Genomic DNA, 23,896 nt, shown 5'->3' with positions numbered 1-23,896 from the left:
CATGGACTTATTTCTCATAAACCACATCTGCTACGAGATGACAGCAATGAGCTTGAATTCCTTCTTAGTAAGCACCTTGCGAATCCTAGGCAAAAACAACATGGGGTCAGACTCAAAATAGTTCTTTACGTGCTTCCAAAGGCCTGCTTGCTTCCATAATTTGCAGCGCCAAAGCGCATGGAAAACATCCTGCATATGGCGACCATGGCACCTGAAACACACGATTATTAGGAATACTCCTGCAAACAAGAGCATGATTAGTAGGCAACCAAGAGTGAAGAAACTTCCACTATTTCTCGGTTCTCATCGTATTTTATGCCTCAACAGCTTCATTAAAACTCATGGAAAATTTATACCCACTTCGAATACTATATCGACCATTCTTGGTATAATGCCACATTACGTTGTCTTTCATCAAGCGATTCTCAAAAGGAATTTTCAAAAGTAGATTGGCATCATCCCATTAAAAACTCTTCTAATGAAATCAACATCCCATTGGCCATCCTCAAGCTTCTGGTCAATCACATAGAGGTTGTCAAGAAGAAAAGCCCTATCAAAACCCTTAAACTTGCAAGGGTTTGGGATCCATGGATTCTCTAGCACCCTCACTTCATTTCCATCCCCAATTATCCATCTATAGCCTCTAAGAATGATCTACTTACCCCAAACCAAAATTCTCATAACTAAAAGAGGATTTATAACAGTATTTAGCCTCAAGGATATTACTATGAAGGAAGTAGCATTTTTTTAAGAATACGAGCACAGATGGAATCATAATTTCAAAGAAAACTCCAAAATTACTTAGTTAGGAGAGCTTGATTGGATGTTTCCAAATTTTGAATCCCTAGACCACCTCTTTCTTTCGGTAGACATAAGACATCCCACTTGCACCAATAAAATTTTCTTTTCCTCTTAAAGGAGCTCCACCAAAATCGGCCCGCCATGCTATGAAGATTTTGAATAATACAATCCTGGAGCTTGAAGAAGTTCATTGTGTATGAGGGAATGTGATAAGCCACCCCTTACGTATGTGTATGCTAGAAAGAATAGGAGAACCTAAGGTAGGCTGGCAGCAGTTGAATATTTGTATTAGAGTTGGTTATGAGTTAGTTGTGTGAGAGGAGTTTGGGTGGGTGTAGGGTACACAATAATATCAGTGGGGTAGTGTATAAAAGGGAGAGAGAAAGCTGATTGTAGACAGGAAGTAATTGGTAAGGTTGTATTTCCCCATTGGGAAAGGCCAGGCTCTCAAATACCTGGTTTTGCAATACAGAGGCAATTTTCTTCATTCATTTCTTTGATGTTTCAGTTGTTTGGCTAACCAATTGATAGGACAATCCTATCAGAATGACTTGTATGATTGCTTTAATAAGGACTTCCTTCCCCACTGAGGTAAACAAAGGAGCCTTCCACCCTTTAAGTTTATTCCAAACTCTATCCTTAATGGCACCAAAAACATCTTCATCTTCTTTTCCCACAAAGGATGGGAGTCCAAGATACTTCCCATAACTATCCACCACCTTAGCCCCTGAAATGTTGGCCAATACTTTTCTTGATCGATCTACCAATAGATTTACCAAAGCCCACCTCAGATTTGTTAAAATTAATCACTTTAGTTAAAGCCTTATCATACCTTTTTTGAATATCTTCAAAGCTAATATTGATAATTAAGGAATAAGTAATTAAATAATTATAACATTAATTTAGAAACATTTAATCACAATATAACTATGAATTTAATGAAATATTAACACAAATCAGATCAAGAGAAAGAATAGATCTTTGTGGAGATTATTATCCAAAAAGCAGGTATGGATGACGTGGCAGACATTTTTAACACGTGGCTGACACCTGGCAGAGGTTCTATTCGACCATCGACTCGGGAGATTCCCCTGGCACAACATTTGGGTTTTATATACGACCAGCTTGGTCGTGTACTCCGTATATTTTGAGATAATCTTGTACAATTGTAATCATATCCGAGATTATCTCCCATGATACCTGATGATCCGATTATTTAGGAAAGAATATCTGTAACTAATTCATGTAATCCTCCTTGAGCCTATAAATAGAGAAAAATAGCTCAAGGGAGGGACTTTTGGATGATTTTGTTTTATGCTTTATAAGAGAATTTTAGCTATTATCTTTTGATTGTATTACTCATCCCTCTAAGGCTTGTGAAACTTGAAGAACCCTAGTTCTTTGATCACTCCTTTGAGAATCAAGATCAATAATAGCTTAAGTGGACGTAGGTCATTACCAATTCGTGGGGCCGAACCACTATAATTTGTTGTGTCATTTACTTTTCTTTCCATTAGATTCATTTCAATACTTTCTATCACATCAAGCATTTGACTTCGTGTCAGTTGACCAAAACGAGGGTCAACATTCTGGTGCTTTCATTGAGAGCTTGAGACGAGGTTGTTGAAGTACTAATGGCAAAGACAACAAGGAAGACTGGGCAGGCTGCTGACGCTGCACCATCTCAACCTCCTCCTCTGAACATGGCTGAGAATGAGCCACACTTAGAGTTTGATGAGGAGGAACTAGACTCTGAAATGCTAAGAACTACTCTGGGAGTATTGCAAAATGAATTGGCCAATATGAGGGCCAGTCAAGAAAGTGCTGCGGAGACCATGGCGCGACAGCAGCAAGAAATAGAGCGTCAGCTCCAAGAGCTGAGTGAAAGACAGGCGGAGATGGACCGTCGTCAGAGGGAGGCCATGGCAGCCCTCGAAGCAGCCCTCCAATTGGCTAGGAATTAGGCTGCGCCTGCCTCGCAGCCTGACCAACCCCCAAATGGGCTACCTCAAAGAGGTCCCAATCCTAGCCCTCCGCTCCAGCCAAAAAGCCCTCAAAGGCTGGAGCAGCCGCCAATGCCTTAGGATGATGTCCCACTCAGGGACCCTGAGAGGCAACCTCCATCCTAGGCTGGTCGAGGAAATCCCCCGCATCCAAGGCAGAATAGGGCTGGGAAGCAGCCCCGCAGCCCTAGACGCCCGAGGGGTGAAGAGCCGCACCCATCGAGCAGGGGACAGCGTCCTTCTGGCAACAGAAGGAACTCGGAGACAGGCTCTGCGGTCAGGGGCCTCCCACGGCATGATAATGCACGAGGACCTACCGACCAGCGCAGGCCTCCCCCTAACGCTCGGGAAGTTCCAGCCCAAGGAGGCAACCGAGGAAATAGTCGGTCCCACCATAGCCAATCGAGGTTCAGAGATGGCCAAGGGTACAATGAGGCCGACTCAGGCAGAGGAAACGCTGGTCGGAGGAACGAGGTGAGAGGTGGAGGCAGAAGCCCCCCACCTAGAGAAAATCGTCATGAAGGACATAATGCTGGGGGGCAGCCCAGACAAAACAACGTCTTTAGCCGGCTCGGAGCCAGCGAGCAGCGACGAAGAGATGACGATCTAAGGGATGTACTCAACGACCGCCGAGAACGGCACGACGAGTACATTCCCCCAGCACCAGAAGCCTTGGAAATTTCTGAGGCCGTTCAGGCCCAAATAGATGCTCTGAACTAAGCGGTGCAGTAACTGGTCGAGGGAAGAACGTCTCATATCGAGTACGACAGGAGAAGGGGCACTCCTTTCATACAAAGGATCGCAATGGCTGAAACCCCCAGTAATTTTAAAATGCCCACACTTCCAAACTTTGACGGGTATGGTGACCCGGTATCTCATGTCAACAAATTTGAGATATAAATGGACATTCAGAAAGTGTCCGAAGACGCTCACTGCAGGATCTTCCCTGCAACACTTTCTGATGTTGCACAAGAGTGGTTCTTCAAGTTCCCTCCTGCAAGTATTGTATCTTGGGAGATGTTTGTAAAGGAGTTTTACGGACAATTCTACGCAGGTCGTGTGCACCTAATTGAGGCAAACCAGCTGGTCGAGATACGCCAGCAAGAAGGAGAACCACTGAAAGATTATGTCCAGCGTTTCATGCGAGCAGCGGCTGGGGCCAAAATAGTGGGAGACGAAAGCAAAATGATGGCCCTAACTGCAGGAGTTAGGCGTCGTACGCCTCTTTGGAGTAGCCTCAAGAAGCATGGGGTTAAAACCACCCAAGAATTTTTGGATCGAGCTGATCGATACATCAAGCTCGAGGATGCAATTGCCAGCGAGGGAAAGACCCCAAATAAAGATAAGGGGACTGAAGACCCCGCCAAAGCCGCCAATGGGTCAAAGCCCAACGGCAAAGGCAATGGGAATGGCAACGACAAGAATGGGGGGAAGAGGCCCCATAACGAACCTTCTACCTCCAAAAGTAAGCGCTCTAAAGGCAATCGTTATGAGCCAAGGTTCACCAACTACACCGCCCTTGTCGAGTCTCGAGCAGAGGTGTATCAGGCCACAAGTTCCAGTGTGCCTTACAAAAGACCCGCTCCCATTCGAAAGGATATTTCAAAAAGGGATGCAACAAAGTTCTGTCGTTTTCATAACGATTACGGACACGATACGAACGAGTGTAACCAGCTGAAGGATGAAATCGAGTTCCTTATTAGACAAGGACACTTAAGGAGATACGTGCGGGCCGCGGGAGCTTCCCAATGGAAGGCTCCAGGTGGCAACGAGCAGGCGCTTACACGCCAACGCTCGCCACCTTTACAGCCTGGTCCCGTGGCTGGCACCTTACTCACCATCTGCGGAGGCCCATACCTTGTGGGAAATAGCGGAAAGGCAAGGGAACGATATGCTCGGACCCTACACTACGACCAGGACATCGAGATGATGACTGTGGAGGATCGGGCATCAAAGGAGGCTTGAACAGAGGACGGAGTAATAACTTTCTCTGATTGTGATGCCCAGCATGTCCGGTTCCCACATTTTGATCCGCTGGTCGTGGATGTTTAGATTGCCAACATGATGGTGAAAAGAGTACTGATCGATACAGGAAGTTCAGTTAACATCCTGTATAAATCTTCGCTGGAACAGATGAAGTTGTCCGTCAAGGACTTGGAGCCCTGCAACCAAACAATTTATGGTTTCTCTGGTGAGGGACTCGCTCCAACAGGGTCAATCAGGCTTCCAGTAACAGCAGGTTCTGCGCCCGCCACTAGGACATTACTCACTACTTTCATAGTAGTTGATTGTCCTTCGGCCTACAATGCTGTAATTGGAAGGCCCATATTGGTCGACCTTCGGGCCGTCACCTCTATATGGCACTTAGCCATGAAATTCCCAACAGACGCAGGGGTAGGACGCATATTGGGAAACCAGAGGGAATCAAGGGAGTGCTACAATGCCTCAATCACTAAGGCCAAGAAGGGTATGTCGAGGAGTGCTCCCCCAGAAAATTTGCAGATGGCCATTGATGTGCAAGCCCAATCAGGTGATGAAGTCACCAAATAAGGTGTTGCCAAAAGTGAGGATAGAGACTTAGATCCTCGCTTTGGGGATTTTGAAGAAGATATAGGACCTGTCGAGGACCTTGAGGAGGTCCAGCTTGATGAAGAGTTTCTGACCAGAGTTGTAAAGGTCAGCACAAATTTAGAAACAACAACCAAATATGCACTGGTGGAATTTTTGAGGAAGAACCAGGAAGTTTTTGCCTGGTCACATAAAGACATGGTTGGGATAGATCCTGCAGTCATCAGCCATGTCCTGAACGTTGACAAAAGCTTTCCACCCATGCAACAGAAAAGAAGGCTGCTTGATAAAGACAGATCAAAAGCCTTAAAGGAAGAAGTTAAAAAAATAAAGGAGAATTGGTTCATCAGGGTGGCATTTTATCCATCCTGGGTCTCTAATCCAGTACTGGTTCCCAAGCTGAATGGAAAATGGCGGACTTGTGTGGATTTCACAAACCTTAATAAAGCCTGCCCTAAAGATTGCTTCCCACTCCCAAGGATCGACCAGCTGGTCGATGCAACTGCAGGCCATGAGATCCTCTCCTTCATGGATGCATACTCAGGTTACAATCAGATTAGTATGCATCCCTCTGACGAGGATCACACTAGCTTTCAGACCGATACAGGGCTATACTGTTACAAAGTAATGCCTTTTGGATTGAAAAACGCTGGTGCGACTTACCAACGACTAGTTAACCACATGTTTAAGGAGTTGATTGGGGTAAACATGGAGGTGTACGTTGATGACATGCTGGTAAAGTCAAAAAAGGCAGAAGGACATGTGAAGGATTTACAAGAGTGTTTCAATGTTCTGACCAAATATCAAATGAAGCTAAATCCTCTCAAATGTTCCTTCGGAGTAGGATCAGGGAAGTTCTTGGGGTTCATCGTCAATTCGAGAGGAATCAAGGCTAATCCCGAAAAGATCAAGGCCCTGATCGATATGAAATCGCCAGTAAAGATCAAAGATGTGCAAAGTTTGACTGGAAGGATTGCCGCGCTCAGTAGATTCATTTCAAAATCGACAGATAAGTGCGTCCCTTTCTTTAATCTACTTAGGGGCAACAAGAAGTTCGAGTGGACTAAAGATTGCGAACAGGCTTTCCAAGCCTTAAAAGCCCACATGGTGCAACCTCCCATCTTATCAAAGCCTGTAGATGGGGAAACTTTGTTCATATACCTGGCAATCACCGAATATGCTGCTAGTGCGGTGTTAGTGAGAGAAGAAGAAGGAATGCAAAAGGCGGTGTATTATGTGAGCAAGAGGTTAATCGAAGCCGAATTGAGATATCCTCCCATTGAAAGATTAGCTTATTGCCTAATTTTGGCCTCAAGGAAGTTACGTCCTTACTTCCAAGCCCATCCAATCACAGTCTTGACTGACCAGCCCCTTCGGCAAGTTTTGCAAAAGCCAGAGGCTGCTGGTCGTTTGCTGAAATGGGCAGTCGAACTCGGGCAGTTCGATATAACATACTCACCGCGAGCAACAATAAAGGGACAAGTCTTGGCTGATTTCATTTCTGAATACACTGAACTCCAAGACAGCGAGCAGGGTGAAAAGCCTAGTGCGCCTAAGCCTCAAGTTGAAGCTCCTTCGTGGAAACTAATCACAGACGGATCATCCAACGAAGCTCACGCAGGAGCAGGAGTGATATTGATAACGCCAGAAGGGCATCGATTTCACTGCGCAATTAGGTTTGATTTCACCGCTTCGAACAATGAAGCTGAGTATGAAGCCCTACTCGCTGGGTTAAGGTTAGCCAAAGACATGAACATAAAAGTGCTGGATATTTACAGTGATTCACAACTTGTAGTGAATCAGGTCTTAGGGGAGTATCAAGCACGGGGCTTAAAAATGGTGGCCTATCTGAACAAAACAAAAGATCTGTTGGCACAATTTGAAAAATATACCCTCCAGCAAATACCTCGAGATCAGAATTCAAACGCAGATGCCTTAGCCAAACTCGCGAGTGCAAAAGATGCTGACACTTTAAATATAGTGCCAGTTGAGCGGCTTCACGCGCCAAGCATACGAGCAGATGAAACCAATATGGAGGTCCGGTTAGCAGATACATGGATGGCACCATACTTGGAGTATCTCACGAGCGGTATGCTACCAGGAGATAGAAACAAAGCCAGGAACCTTCAGAGACAGGCTGTTAGGTATATCTTGGTCGATGGTATTTTATACCGAAGATGATACTCAATGCCACTGCTTAGGTGTGTTACACCCGAAAAGGCTAAAGAGCTGATGAAAGAAGTACATGAAGGCTTCTATGGAGACCACGCTGGGGGGCAGAGCTTATCAAAGAAGATTCTGAGACAGGGTTATTTCTGGCCGACCATGAACGAAGACTCGATGGAGTTTGTGCGAAAATCTGATAAGTGTCAGAGGTTTTCCAAGATCCCACGGGTAGCTCCTAATGAGTTAAAGCAAATGCAAAGTCCATGGCCCTTCGTAGTATGGGGTATAGATTTAATCGGGTCCTTGCCGACAGGAAAAGGTGGGGTGAAATACGCAGTGGTGGCGGTCGACTACTTCACCAAATGGGCCGAGGCTAAGCCACTCGCAACCATAATGACAAAGAAAGTACTTGATTTTGTCATCAAGAACATTGTTTGTTGATATGGATTGCCAAGAAAGATTGTCTCGGACAATGGCACCCAGTTTGATAGTGACATGATCACAGACTTCTGCGAAAGGCATGGCATCATCAAAATCTTTTCTTCAGTTGCTCATCCGCAAGCAAATGGGCAAGTTGAAGCAGTAAATAAGACATTGAAAGATACCCTGAAGAAAAGGCTCGAGGAGGCTAAAGGAGCATGGCTAGAGCAGCTGCCTGAAGTCCTCTGGTCATATAGAACTTCTCACCGATCAGGAACAGGTCATACCCCATTTTCCTTAGCATACGGGTATGAAGCTATGTTGCCTGTCGAGTTAGATCCGCCCTCACATCGCAGAATCACATACGACCAAGAACAAAATAGCCAACTGATGATGGAGTCCCTAGACCTGATCGAGGAGAAATGAGAGAAAGCCCAACTCCAAGTAGCTGGGTACCAGCAAAAATTCGCTCGATATTTTAACTCCAAAGTAAAAGAAAGAAAGTTCAACGTTGGAGACTTAGTACTTCGAAGAGTTTTCTTAAACACCTGCGACCAAGCTGCTGGAGTACTCGGACCAAACTGGGAAGGACCTTACCAGATTGAAGAAGTCCTTCATCCAGGCACTTACAAACTTGCACGCTTAAATGGAGATCTTTTTCCGCGTTATTGGAATGGAGAACACTTGCGCAAGTATTATCAGTAAACAATCCTTCTTAAAGGACTGGCTTGTATTAATTTTTACTTTTTACAAGTTTTGAAAAAGGGTTAGTCATGTTATATGGCTAATCGCTTATAAGTGTAAGATCTTTCAAAGATCACTCGTAAAGACATGTTTAGTCCATTTAAATACGAGAATTATAAGGGATTGTGCGCAGCCAGTCATTCTTGCCAAACTTTGTAAATTTTTACAAGTATTTGTTCATTACGTGTGTTGTTTTGTTGTATTATAAGATTTACATTTTATATCGAGCAGTAATGTTCGTACAGGTTATGGTCAAGGCAAGTGACCAAGGACCTAAATCTCCTCGATCACTTAGGGGGCATATAAGGTACATAGAAAGCAAAGCATACCAAGAGGTATGTAAACACATGAGCAAAATAAGTGAAAGCATGCTACGATACTTAGAGTATTTTTCAAAATTTATATTTTGTTAAATCAAGCCAAAGTACTATGCTAAGTTCGGTCATGCAAACAGATGTTATAATAAAGCAAAAATATTATAATATCAAAGGAATCCTTTTACACCGCGAGCAGTACTGCTCGGATGTAAATGTTAAGTTAAAAGGAAAAGCTGCCTATGCAGCCATAAGAAAATAAATATTGTTTTAACATCATGACCGGTGGGTCATGCAAGAAAAATAAAATAAAACAAGTAAAAAGAAAACAAGCTAAGGAGCAGCGGGAAGATCTTGGGGAGCATCTTGGTTAACTGCATCTTCTGCGGCTTCCCCTCCGTCCATCCCCATAGCCAGTGAAATCTCGGGGGAGGTAGGAACTCTGGCCCTTTCTTGGGTAGCCAGCCGAGCAGCACAGCAAACCAACTCGGCTTTCCTGGCATCCTCTGGAAGGTAGCCGAAATTGGCATTTTGATTATGTTTCCAGAAGTCGTAGAAACATCGAAGTGTCGCATTCTTGTACCTCTCCAGGTCCTTGGCGTTCGTGAGCTTGAGTTGCTCCACTTGGCTCTTGAGGATGGCGATGCTCCTGTCCTTCACAAGATTTTCCTCCTGGAGCTTCTTGACTTCGCGCCAGTGGATTCAGCTGGCCTCCTGGTATTCATCTCTCTGTTTTCTAGCATTTACCAAAGAGGCCTATTTCTCCACCAGATCCACAGCCAAAGAATCCTTCTGCTGGGTCACCACCTCCAGCTCTCCCGCGTGCCTTGCCTCCGCGGCTTGAAGCTCCTCCATTAGCTTCGCCTCTCGAGCACGGGACTGCTCGACACTTGCACCCACGCGGGCGTGAGCAGCCGTCATGGTTAGCATTGCCTGCAATCAAAGAGTAAGAGTTAGACTGACTTCAAAAGGGAAAATCAGGACCATGAGGACAAAAGAGAAGGAAGATTACTTACACTGGCCACTTCATTGAGGGCTCTATTGAGGATCTGATCGACCCCCATTGTTTTTGCTTCAGCCATGGCCTCTTTGCAGCGGTCATGCTTAAGGATGTGAGTAAGGCGATCCTTGGCCGACCTTAGGGAGTGGCCCGATAGTTTAGCCCCAGGGGGAACACCCTCAGCTTGTTGAGTCTGTTCAGTTGGGGCCGGAGGTGAAGGAGTCGTGGCAGCAGAAGTAGGCGAAGGTAGAATTTCCTTCTCGAGAGGAGCAGGAGGCTGGGTAGATGTTTGGCCAGAGGGCCCATCCTTCGAAGGATCGCTGGCTTGGTTCTTCTTGGCCGAAGGCATCGGACTGGGCTCCCCGTCGTGTTTCCTGGTTAGTTTCTTCTTTCGGACCAAAGGAACTTCTTCTTCCTCCTGAGTGCTATAGAGATCGAAAACGTTTGCAGAAGCCATTTCTGCAAAAGAGGCAAACATGTGGACAGTAAGCCAAAAATAGATGACAAGTTATGTTGCATCAGAAAAGAAATAAAGAAAATTACAAAGTCAAATACCCAAGCTATTACTACTGGTCGCTATACTATTGACTCTACTAGTCATACACTCACTCTTTGGCATGAAGAAGTCTGGCCCTAGGTTTGGAGCATATGTAAAATTGCCGTCCCAGTCGAATAAATGACAGGGAATTGGCAAGTTATCTAAGAGTGAAATAACAATACCATTTTTGTCAGAGGACTCGTCTAAGTCTATGACAGGCTCGGCTGCCTTTTGTTTTCCCTTTCCTTGGGGAGCAGAAGACCTTTATGCTGGGGGAGTGCCAATGGGTTCCCTAATTGTAACCCCAGTCGGTCTCCATCGAGGAGGAGACGCTAGAGGTTGCTGCTCGGGATTTTCCTCGGCAGTGGCACTTCCTGTCGTGGGTTCCCTCACATCTTGGTGAGGGGCTAGGAGGCCAGCTAGCCTCAAGTTGGCCTCGGTGACCAGGGACTTGATGCTCTTATCAACATCCGTCATACTGGCCAACATGGCAGACCTCAACACCATGTCTGGTGTTGGGTCTGGTCGTAACCATGGGCCTGAAAAACACAAGAAGTTTCAGAAAAATGCAAGGAAAATTGCTAAGTAAAAACAACGACCAGTGGAAAAAGACTTTTACCTCCTCGAGTGAAGGCCATGTTATTCGCGACCATGTCAGGCGTGAGGAAATACTCCTGACTGTATTTCCCATGTTGGAAATGTGGGTTGTGTCACTCAGGAAGGTTCGGTTGGTCTCCCAGTGACAAAAGTGAAAAAACCCCGTACCAGATTGTTGGGGGTTGGACTTGAGGTCAAAAAGGTAATTGACCTCATGGGGGGTAGGCTCTGGCCAGTTCTTGTGGTTATAAAGGATATAGAGTGCAGCAAGCATTCTATATCCATTTGGTGTAATTTGGAAGGGGGCGACTCCAAAGTAGTTCGCCACCCCCTGGAAGAATGGATGGAGAGGAAGGGTAACCCCAGCCTCTATGTGATATCTCGACCAGGCGCTGTAAACGCCTCCAGGAAAATTCGCCCTCTGATCCGCGGTAGGAAGTTTGAGGGTTACCCCAGAAAGGCCGTACTTTCTGAGGTAGTTGGCTAGCATCCTAGGGGTTACTTGGCTGATTGGGGAAAGGTACCACTCGACGTCAGGAAGAACTGAATACCGAGGATGGGCCCTAACTTGGACGTGAGGGTCAGGAACAATGTTTTCTCGACCACTGGTCGAGGGAACCCCAGCCTGCGAGTCAGGCCAGGCTGGAGGATTTGAAGGGTTTTCTGGATTTTTCTTCTTTTGGGCGGTGGACTTAACACGACCCATTATAACTGGAGTTGGTTGAGGTCTGTGAGGAGAAATTCTAGAGAAAGGAATCTCGTGGATGCACTGAGCTGGCTGTTCTTTGCCCTCGAGCAGCTGCGCAAGTAGATCGTTTTCTATCGGCCTCTCACCTCCCCACAAATCTGGCATTAAAAGCTGTGAACAGAAAAAGGGGAAGGTGAGGATGAAGAGCCTAAAAAGTTGGTTAGAATAACGCTGCTCGTGTATAAAAGTCTAACTTTTATACAGCAGCATTCTAACGAAAACTAAATTTTTCATATGAACAGTTTGAAAAATAGATCAAAAGGTGAAAGTAAAAAGTTTTTTCTGAAAAAGCTTTTCCGACTTCAGTAAGGGCGGGAAAAACCCAGTTTTTCAACTAGCCTAAAAATTGAATTTTTACTTCGATTTTAAGTCCTAAATTTATGATCTCGACTATCAAACTGATTCATAACCCCTAAAAGGCAAATATACACTACCATATCTAGCATCACTCGACAAATGCCCTATTTTCATGCATCTCTACCCAAGAACACAGAGCAGTATTAGAACCTAAAAAGCTAGCTTAAATCAGCATGCACAGCAAAATGAAGGGTGCAAAAGTTCTGAAGCTTACCTATACGAAGATTGTGAAGTCCTAGAGAAATTCTGAGTGTAGGTGTGCGAACAGCCGATTCCTGGAACGACGAAAGATGGTCTTCAAAGAGATTTTGGGTTCTGACTTGAGGGTTCTTGGAAGAGTCCTTGGCAGAAAAATAGCTTGTAAAAGGTGAAAAGGAAATTCTGGAAGCTATATATATTGCCTGAGATATGGAAAAAAGAGGTAATCATAAGTTCCCCTTTTTCGAAGCATGGGGAAGAGTGATAGCCGTCATAGGTTTGCTTGGGAACTGAAAAGGTATGATTGGACATGGGTAGGTCACTTTTTCCGAGGAGGCACGAACTACTCTGACAGATTTGGTGGGGTAATTGAAGAGTCATTTTCCTTAAAGTTTATTTATTGCTGGTCGTAATAAATAAACTTGGGGGGCAAATGTTATCCAAAAAGCAGGTATGGATGACGTGGCAGACATTTTTAACACGTGGCTGACACCTGGCAGAGGTTCTGTTCAACCATCGACCAGGGAGATTCCCCTGGCACAGCATTTGGGTTTTATATACGACCAGCTTGGTCGTGTACTCCGTATATTTTGAGATAATCTTGTACAATTGTAATCATATCCGAGATTATCTCCCATGATACCTAATGATTCGATTATTTAGGAATGAATATCTGTAACTAATTCATGTAATCCTCCTTGATCCTATAAATAGAGAAAAATAGCTCAAGGGAGGGACTTTTGGCTGATTTTGTTTTATGCTTTATAAGAGAATTTTAGCTATTATCTTTTGATTGTATTACTCATCCCTCTAAGGCTTGTGAAACTTGAAGAACCCTAGTTCTTTGATCACTCCTTTGAGAATCAAGATCAATAATAGCTTAAGTGAACATAGGTCATTACCAATTCGTGGGGCCGAACCACTATAATTGTTGTGTAGTTTACTTTTCTTTCCATTAGATTCATTTCAATACTTTCTATCACATCAAGCATTTGACTCCGTGTCAGTTGACCAAAACGAGGGTCAACAGAGATAAAACCAAGTTACATAAAATCATAAAGAGTATGATTTTATGTGAACTAATGAAGATGACAAAAGGCTTGAAACAAATTGAATTCCTTCTCCAAAATTCGCTATTCCTAGCCTTCCCTAAGAGATTGCTTGAAGCTAATACAAGTTGGAATGAGATTGAGAATTACAAGCCTTGATCCTCATACAAGTTAAGCATTCTTGATGAAGATCTTGGAGAAAACTAGTAACCTTTGTGAGTTAGAGAGAGAGCGTTTTTTTAGAGAAAGAACCCCTTAAATACTATAAGAACCCTCATTAGTGTTAACCAATGAGATTAGAGCATTTTAAAATAAGTTTTGGAGCCAAAATTACGCAATTGTACGAATCGCCCATATGTTTCTTGCACACATGCGATGCATCGCCTGTCTGGGGGTTTGTCTCCCGAACGATGCGTCGCCTCCTACAGGCGATGCAACGTTGATACCACTGAATTAACATTCCCAAACTCACCCCAAAACGTCTCCAAATTCCTCTAAACTTTTAGTGTACTCTTATATACTCCAAATAAATACTTTGGACCCAAAAAGATAATTTATAGATGCCTATACCAAAAGTCAACTCGCTCATGTTGACTTTAGTAAAATCGTTATAGTTTTTGCACCTCATTGTGCCTAACCAATTTCAATATGTATTTAACCAATCCTAAAAATCTTCCGCTTGGTTAAATACATCATCTTCCTCTAGCCCGAACGATATTAGTGCATAAAATAAAGTACGTTTTGAGTTTGAACTCTATCTTAGTGAAAATACTACAAAGCTTTATCGAAATGCTCAAGTATTCTTAAGAGATTGAATCCAACATTCCTAGTTATAAAACCGGTAGTATCTTACACACCTCTACCTAATTACTCATGTATTTCCCACTTTGCGCGCTCAACACATTTTTTGGCCTTGTGCTTATCCATTCATGAACCATCCGGAGAGAAAACTCCTACTCTCTTGAGAGGTGGCACCACCTCTAGGTTCATATAGGTTAAATTCTTACAACATCTTTGCTTCCTTTAGAGATGCTTGTTGCTCTTCAACTGAATTTCATTAAAAGCCTATGGCTTAACCCTTCATGTCCGGTAGCAACCAACATTAACTATCCTATATGGGACTTTAAGTCGTCAATGTTGTTAACTATGCCCTTATCAACAACTTATTTTTACCCATTGAACTCTACACTCGATGTAAACGAGCTTTGAGTTGGGTTGCCATCATTGGGGAATCTATTTGCCATCCCTATCAAATAGATTGGTAGGGATAGGCAATAGTGCAAGTAATGAAGAGGAGAAATTAATACCATTTTCATCCTCTAATGAGGAATATTCCACCCGACTAGGGTGCTTGGGAAATTTTTGTTTTCCCTTGTCATGAGAAGGAGAAATGGGTGCTGGTTGAGGCATTTCTCTTGGTTCCCTGATGTGAACCCTAGTAGCCTGACACTTAAAGAGTTGTGAAATGTCTTGAGGCTGCTTCATGGGGAGTTGGTCATCTTTTCCTTCATCGGTGGCACTCCCTGTGGTTGACTCTTTTGCATCTTGGCGAGTTTGCAAAAGTTTGACCAGTCGAAGATTGGCTACAGTCACCAGGTGCTTCCAAATTTTCTCCTCATGGGTAAGGTTCGCCAGTATGCCAGCCTTGTCGATCATGGCTTGTGTAGGAATTGGTAGGTGCCATGGACCTAAATTATAGAAAAGTATTAAGGATCTCTAGGTGAAGGACATGTTGTTCGCGACCAGATCGGCCGTGAGGAAATACTTTTGATAGTGTTTTCCCACATTAGTTTTGTAAGTAGTATCTGTCAAAAAGGCGCGAGAGTTTTCTTGATGATAAAAATGAAAAAACCCAGTGTTGTTGTGGTTTAGGTTCAACTTGAGATCAAACAAGTAATTGATATCGTGTGGATTAGGAGTGACCCATCTCCTAAGATGATACAAGATATAGAGTGCAGATAACACTCTATATCCATTCAGGGTGATTTGAAAGGGAGCTATGTCAAAAGACTTGGTTTTTAGTTATTTAAATGAGTTTGCGTTTCCTAATCTCATTAAGTCCTCTCGGTACCGCTCTAGTTTTCATGATTCTTTTTTATTCTATCTTTTGATTATGCTTGAGTTGCTTGTTCAAAAAAAGTCCCTTTATATACAATAATGGGATTTTAGCGGGTATAGTTTAGTGGTAAAAGCGTGATTCGTTCTATTAACCCCTTATATAGTTAAGGGGTCCCTCGATTTGATGAATATTCCATTCCGATCAAAACTTTATCTTGTAAAAAGGATTTAACCCTTTTCCTCTCAATGAAAAATTCGAGGAAAAATATACATTCTTGTGATTTCTATCACTACCCCTTTGAAGTAATCGTGGAGAGGTAGGGTTGTTCTTTCCTTGATGTTATACCTCAACCAGGCACTGAAAGTGCATCCACGAACATTAGCCCTCTAGTAAGGAGAATGCTTGTATAGGGTTATTTCGTGGAGCCTGTACTTTTTTTTTTGGATATTTGGCCACCACCTTGCTCGAGAGAACGCTGGGCGGGGAAATTTACCACGGTATGTGATCCTTATGGACGCCAACCTTAGAAATGGCGTTGAAGAGTATCAGCTCAAAAACTTCTTCTTCAGTTGGTTGGGGATTTGTTGTAGATGTATCAGCATTGGTTGCGTGGCGACCAACATGGGGGTCTTTTCTCTTTCTCTGGACCACTTGCTTTACTCTGGACATAGGAGTTTTGCGTCTTGGAGGAGTGGTAGTAGGAGTTGGAGTTTAAGAAATACGAAGGGTAGGCTGCTCGATATCCTTGAACAATAAAACTAATAGGTCTTCATCTATTGGCCTCTCACCTCCCCAGTAGTTTGGCATGAATATCTGAGAAGAAGAATGGGAAGTGAGAATCTATGACCAATAGAAGGTACAAAACAAAGAAGAAAATAATGATTGCTCTTAGATAAACTCCAGAGTTTATCTGACCACCAACATTTAAAGGCAAAAATATTGGAATGTTTGACCAACAAATATTTCAGATCAAAAAGTGAAATGAAAAGTTTTTCGGGAAAACATTTGATATATCAGAAAGGTGGGAAAAACCCAGTTTTTCTGAAGTTTCCAAAATATATTTTGGTCTAAAATTTTTAATCCTACCATATTTAAGTCTGTCTAATGTTTTTATATGTCCTATAAACTACATTGTACTATCAAAGCCTCAGATTATATACCCTATTTGCCAAAATTCCAGAAAACCTTAAGAACACCCTTCAGGTTTTTGCTTACTATTTACAAATTTGAAAAACAACAATAATCATGCATGATTATAGGAAGAAATTGCTCATAAACAGGAGGTTAAAAAGTAAGAACTTACTCGGGGTAGAGATTGTAGATGAGATTGGCACAGAGGTGTTCAGATTTTTTTTTTTTTTTCGGATTTCTCACGGACAGGGAAGAGTTCTTGAGAAGCAAGAGAAACTATAAAAGAAGGAAAAGAAGGCTCAAGGGTATTTATATATTCGAGTAGGGTAGGTGAAAGGGTGTGATTGAAAAGTTGCCTTTTCGAAGCCTTGAAAAATGTGAAACTATCAAATCTTGGCCTAGGGCAGTGTGTCAGGGGACGTTTGCCTTTTCAAGACAAGTGAAATGACGACTGAAAGGAAAAGTCAGGTGCAGTTGGTTGAAGGTAATCTTTTAATCGAACAAGTTTATCAAATGATGTTCACATATAATAAAATTGGGGGCAAATGTTTCATCCCAAAACTAGCTTGGTGACGTGACAAGAAATTTGAACACGTGGCAACTCAAACGACAACCTAGTCAGCAAGAGTCTTGTCGACCCTCGACCAGGAAACATTTAAAGACATAAGGAGTCATTTTGTCTTTGATTCAAACTTACTCAAAGGCACTTTGAATAATTGCTCACCACGTTGGTTGATACATACACGACCAGAGCTAGTCGGATAGTACGCAAAGAATGCTCAGAGTTAGTTAAAACTACATATTTAGTTATCTTGTATTATTTTATCAATATTTATTACGTAAAACACGTAAGACCCACGACCCATTTATGTACATTCCTAAGCCTATAAATAGAGGTCTTAGCGAATCATTGTTTTCTACGCTGTAATTCTTTGATCTCTAGAGAATTTACTATTTTAGGTTTTTTTTAATACACAGACCTTGTATTCTCTCAAACTCACGAAACTCATTTGATCCTACTCATCTGATTGGGGGTTTGAGATTTCTACATAAATGGAAGTATCAAAGTGGATGTAGGTTATTACCATTCTGGGGCCGAACCACTATAAAATCCTAGTGTCGTTTTACATTTCTTAAGTTCAGTTCTCATTTTTATATCGTTTAGTTGACTCAGTGTCGTTGGCCAAATCGTTGGTCAACAGAGATACATTGTTTTTCTTCATGGGAATATGATTCAAAATATTACACGCGTATAACAAGGCTTCACCCCACAAATTAAAACTCAATTTTGAATGTAATAGCAGAACATTAATTATCTAAAGAAATGTTCTATTTTTCATTTCCGCTATACCATTTTTTTGTGGAGTATATAGGGCAGTACATTCATGTATTATTCCATGCTCTTCACAAAACATGTTGAAATCATTTGAAAAATATTCACCACCCCTATCACTTCTAAGCACTTTTATTTTCCTTTATAATTGATTTTCAACTTCCACTTTATAAGCTTTAAACACATTAAATGCTTCATCTTTGTTCTTAAGAAAATATACATATGTGAACCTAGAGCAATCATCTATGAAAGTATCAAATCTACTTCCTTCTCTAGTCAACATTCAATTTAGTTTGCATAAATCACTATGTATCAAATCTAACAATTTAGAATTTCTATCAACACTAGGAAACTGTTTATTTAACATTTTAGATTTAACATATAGTTCACACTTATCATGCTCAATATTATCACAATTAATCAATCCACATTTAATTTCTCTTTTGATTGTGCTAAATCTTATATGTTCAAGTCTAACATGCCACAAAGTAATATAATTTAGGTCAAACATAAAACAAGAAGAACTTGAAGCTTTATTGTTCAAATCATCAATATAGGTACAAAGTTTGAACATGCCATCATAAGCATACTCCTTCCCAACAAAAATAATCCCCTTAGAAAAAGTAAGCTTGTCAGAATCTATCATAACCTTGATTCCCGGTTTACTAAGCAAATTGCCACTCACAATGTTTTATACTCATTTCTGGTACATACACAACATTGGTGAGTAGAAGCTTCTTGCCGGATGTGAAGAATAGATCAATTGTTCCATTGCCTTCATTGTTTGAGATTATTATCTCAAGAAGGATAAGAGGAAAGATGGTTAAGTGAGCCACAGATGGGCAAGATTGAATGGAAAGTTTTAGCTGGATTGGCTAAAGAGTTGTATAGCGAAAGATATGAATTTGTTATGATATAAAGATCGGACCTGGGATCCGATGGACAATGAGATTAACTGAGAGATTCTGGATAAATCTCATGCTATTCTTTTGTTCTTTTCATTCAGGCATTGTGAAAGGGTAACATAATATGGAAATTTTATAGTGATGGCTTGAAATGAAGGGACATATACTAAGGCATGTGTAAAGCTCTTACCTGTTAACAGATCGAGACAGAATATCAGGAAACAGCAAGGCCATTACAGCCTTTGGGTATTTCATAGTGGGAATAAGAGAGCATCGCGATGAGTTTCGCGGTGGGATTCCCAGGTTGATGGATAGCCATGAGTTGGTATTAAGTCATTGTGGACTGGTAGTCCAAGTGAGTTAATTATATCAGTAAGGATAGATGAATAGTATAGCTGATCAATATTTGAGTCTCCTTGTGAGAAGGATAGAGAGTCTTCGTGAACTCAAGGTCTATCTTATCAGATGAAGACTTTATTATGACTTCCAGGTCTTGGAAGGGTTGGAAAGGCGATGAGTATATAGATGGAACTCAGTACAGCTTATCACTCTCAGACTGGTGGTAAATCAGAGAGAGAGGGTTATCCAATCATTATTGGAGGAACATCTTATAAGATAAGTGAGGAAATATATACATATGTCTGGATCCTGAGGTGGTTCAGGGGATTTATGAGACTACTGGAGCTTGAATCTTGGATGATCACTTCTTGGAATAAATGGGAAATATTATTGAACTGGAAAGTAGGAATGTGGAATTCCAGATAGGAGAATGTATATTCTCTAAGGTATCACCATGGAAAAAGGGGGCAAGGAATTAAGACAAGTTAAGCCCTAGTTTGTCTCAGTGGTTAGATTTTGGATAGGTTGGCTAGGTTGATTTTGGGTCAGCCTCTTCTTTTGGTACTGGCAGTTGTGTACAGTGAGTTGTGTACTTCCATGCAGTGGACATGAGTTAAAGGAATTTATAAATTGAATTATGAGAATCTGAAGGTTAGGTTAAGTATTCCGGTAAGGAATAGCCAGTTAAGATTGTGACATAAGTAATGAGGTTCTATTGAGCAGAATGTACCTTGGGTTAAGGTAAGGCTATTGAAATAGTGGGGTCAAGGAAATGACCTAAGAAATTTATATCCAGTGAGTGGAACTCCGGTTCTAAGTTGTTGAGTAAATTTCGAGGACGAAATTTCTGTAAGGAGGGGATAGTTGTAATGCCCCAAATTTTCCTAATAAGGTTTAAGACCTTGATTAGGAGGCCGGGAGGGCCATAATTGATTTATTATGATATTTAATAATCATATGCATGTTCATGTGAATTATATTATTATATGATAGTGAATGCATGCATATGGGTGTATTTATACTTATAAGGGCATTTTGGTAATTTGGCCTGTTGAGGGCATATTTGTAAATTGGGTGCATACTGTAATTTGTGAATGAGATTTCATTATTATGGAGATATATTCGAGCTATTCGACATGAGACGGTCATATATAATGGATTAGCGGTTTTGTCATAACGGGGTCAATTTTGGGGTAATAGAAATGTTTATTTGGTGATAGATTGGGAATATTTGAGATCAGGGTGAAATTTTGGAAGTTTTGACTATAGTGTCCCCGGGGGTGTTTTCGGGACCCCGAGCACTAGGTTTTATTTGAGGTTACTTAAGCTTGAAGTAGCTTGACAGATAAGAACGTACGTTAGAAACTTCTCGTTCTCTCTCAAAACAGTCCGTTTTACCGTTTAAGCCTTTTTGAGGAAATCTTGAGTTCTAGGAGTCGGAATCAAGCGAGGGTCGAGGCATAGCGATCCTAGGAAAGATTAGAAGCTTCTTAACCGAAGGATTTGATGAGAAACAACCCAATCGAAGGTAATCTAAGTTTGAAGTTTTAAGTTTTTAAAGTTTTAAAGCTTCGAATTGGACTTTGTTAATTGTTGAGTTTTTGGTCGGTTTGAGCCTTGGGTTTTGAGGGTTTTGGAGTATTGGGAAGCTTGGGAACTTTGATTTGATGATTGGGGAATGTTTGGGTATGTTTTTGGAAGATTTGGAGTGTTTAAAACACGTTTGGGAATGGCCCAGGGTTGGGGGCCGCGGCCCTGTTCTTGTGCGCCGCGGCCCTAGTTCGAAGAAGCAGGTGTCAGGGAGTAAGCCTTGCTGGGCGCCGCGGCCCTTGGTGGAGGGCGCTGCGGCCCTTGCCTCAGAGAACCCTGGGGGCCGCGGCCTAAGGTGCTAGGGCCGCAGCCCTTGCCCTGTTTTCACCCTGTTTGCTGGTTTTGACCCCGGGAACTTAGTTATGGGCCTCGGGAGTGTCCCTACTACTTGGATTAGTTTGGATTGACCTCTTGGGGGATAGATATTGGTGTGGAACCTTTGATTATCATGTTATTGATGATGTTCCATATTTGGTTATGATTAGGTGACCGCTAAGGGCTTAAAGGTTGATCGTTCTCAAGGGTCGTTCTTATATTGGTTCTAGCTCGAATCTAAGGTAAGAAAACTGCACCCTGTGTATATGTGACATGCATGGCTATTATGATGCATGTTGGTTGATTAATGAGTATGACATGCGTGGTTATTATATGATGCATGTCGGTTGATTATTATGTATGACATGCATGGCTATTCTTGATGCATGTTGGTTGACTATTAAACGTGACATGCATGGCTGTTATTGATGCATGTTAGATTGCTGGATATTGCATATGATGCATGTGAAACATGTGATTGGGACATGCTTTATATACTGAGTAAGATATCGTTCAGAGCTTGAGCCTCTGTGTTTATGCATGGCCCTAATAGTGCTAATACCTGTTTAGTAAGCATGCTGAGTACCTTGTTTATGGATATGGAACGTGTGATATATGATTGGCAGCATGACTTACTTGTGTATGACACTGACTAGTCAGGGATCGACTCTAAAGTCGAGAATCACGCATTGAATGGCTCTATGGCATTAATGCTAGACCGACCCTAAGGTCGATGGATAATGCATTGAATGGCTCTATGGCATTAATGCTAGACCGACCCTAAGGTCGATGGATAATGCATTGAATGGCTCTATGGCATTAATGCTGGACCGACTCTAAAGTCGAGAATTGTGCATTGAGTGGCTCTAAGGCACTAATGCCAGACCGACCCTAAAGTCGATGATCGCGTATTGAATAGCTCCATGGCATTGATGCGGGACCGACCCTAAGGTCGAAGAACTTATAAGCGCTTACCTGGTCTATGACCAGATGACTATAGCCAAGGTATATGACCCCGGTGACCGTTTGTCACATGGCTAAGGGACGTTGTCCATAGTTTTGACTCTAGAGTCGTGAGGAAGGTTATGTTGGTGACTAATCACCTTGCACCTGTCCTAATCAAACTTAAGAAAGAATCACTTATCGGTTAAGCCCTGGTGACCCTATCGTCACATGGCTAGAAGGAGCGATGCTCATTATTGTGACTTTTGGCTATTGTCACCTATTTGCTTGGACTGATAGTCCTGAATGGTTATTATGATCGTTGTTGATATTATATCATGTTTTATTGTGTTTTCTTGCTGGGCTACGGCTCACGGGTGCTACGTGGTGCAGGTAAAGGCAAGAGGAAGCTGGACCATCCTTGAGTTGGAGAGCTTAGGTGATGACGTGTACATATGCAGCTGCTCGTCCGCCACGGCCGAGGTTTAAAGTGGAACTAGGGTTGAACCCTGTTTTGCCGCTTAGAATGGCCTGTTGTAAATGTTTTCTGTAATAGACTGTGAAACTTTATTTTCGGGATCCCAATGTATATATTAAACGTTTTAGTGAAACGTTACATCCTAACCAAATTTTTAATCCCTAAACTGCTAATCATACTTAGTTTCACAATTTTGGCCAAATGACTCGATTGGCGAGTTTAGCACTGTTTACAAGGCACACCGTAACGGTCCCTGGAGTTTGGGGCGTTACAACTATGGAATCACTAGCACCTTGGAGTCTCTGATCACAGCTTGAAGAGTGAGTGGAGGGCTGGGTACTAAGTCCTATTTATAGAGGTAAGGAGTGAAACTAACCCTATTTTGATTTGAATAAAGTAATGAATAATAATTGAAAATATTTGAATATTCGTCAATTAAAGGCTGAAGACTCGGTTAAAACTATTCAGGGGCAAGTCTAAGTAGTTAAGGTTTATTTTAAAAAAAAAACTAAGTTTCAAAAATCATATCACTCCAGGCGATATATCGCCCATGTGGCGATATATTGGCTCTGGCCTAGTCCCAAGCCTCCGTTCGTACAATCGTGCAATGTCAACGTGTTTTCCGTATCCTTCATCAGGCGATATATCTACTCCAATGCTGCGATATATCGGCATACATGAATATTTTAAACACGTAATTGCAGTTTTTCAGCATAATTAAAGTTGGATAATTGCTTTGACTGAGTCAAACTACGATCCTAACAGTTTCTGGTGAATAATAAAGCTTATATTTCCTTATTTTATCATTAAAATACTTAATTCCTTAATAATCATGCTTATGACAAGTGTCATATTCCTATTGGCTCTATCTAAACCTTAGGTTATAATAAATATCATATTTATGACCAGCAATATTAATCAAACCTTATGTTATAATTAATATTCTTAAACTATAGGTTAAACTTATAAAATCCATAATTATTGCTAGGAGTTTCCAACTAAGTCCCAGTTTGAACCAAAATCCACGAAATCTAAAATACTACAACTACTACTAACTAGCTAACTAAGTAAACATTCTGGGACTCTACAGATGCAACTTGGCTATTATGGCACCAATAAGGAATTGCTCTGGCAATACAATTGTAACATCCCAAATTCACTAATAAGGCTTAGTGCCTTGATTACTGTGCCAGGAGGGCATAATTGGATTTTTATGTATTAATTGTAATTATAAATGTGCGATTAGGTGAATTATATGAGTTATATCATGTTATGGCTGCTTATGAATGTTTAAGTGTATT

The sequence above is a fragment of the Humulus lupulus genome, chromosome 2 (assembly GCF_963169125.1).
Source record: "Humulus lupulus chromosome 2, drHumLupu1.1, whole genome shotgun sequence".
NCBI classification, from domain to species: Eukaryota; Viridiplantae; Streptophyta; class Magnoliopsida; order Rosales; family Cannabaceae; genus Humulus; species Humulus lupulus.
The sequence above is the reverse complement of the archived record's forward strand: the minus strand, read 5'-3'. Positions refer to the sequence as shown.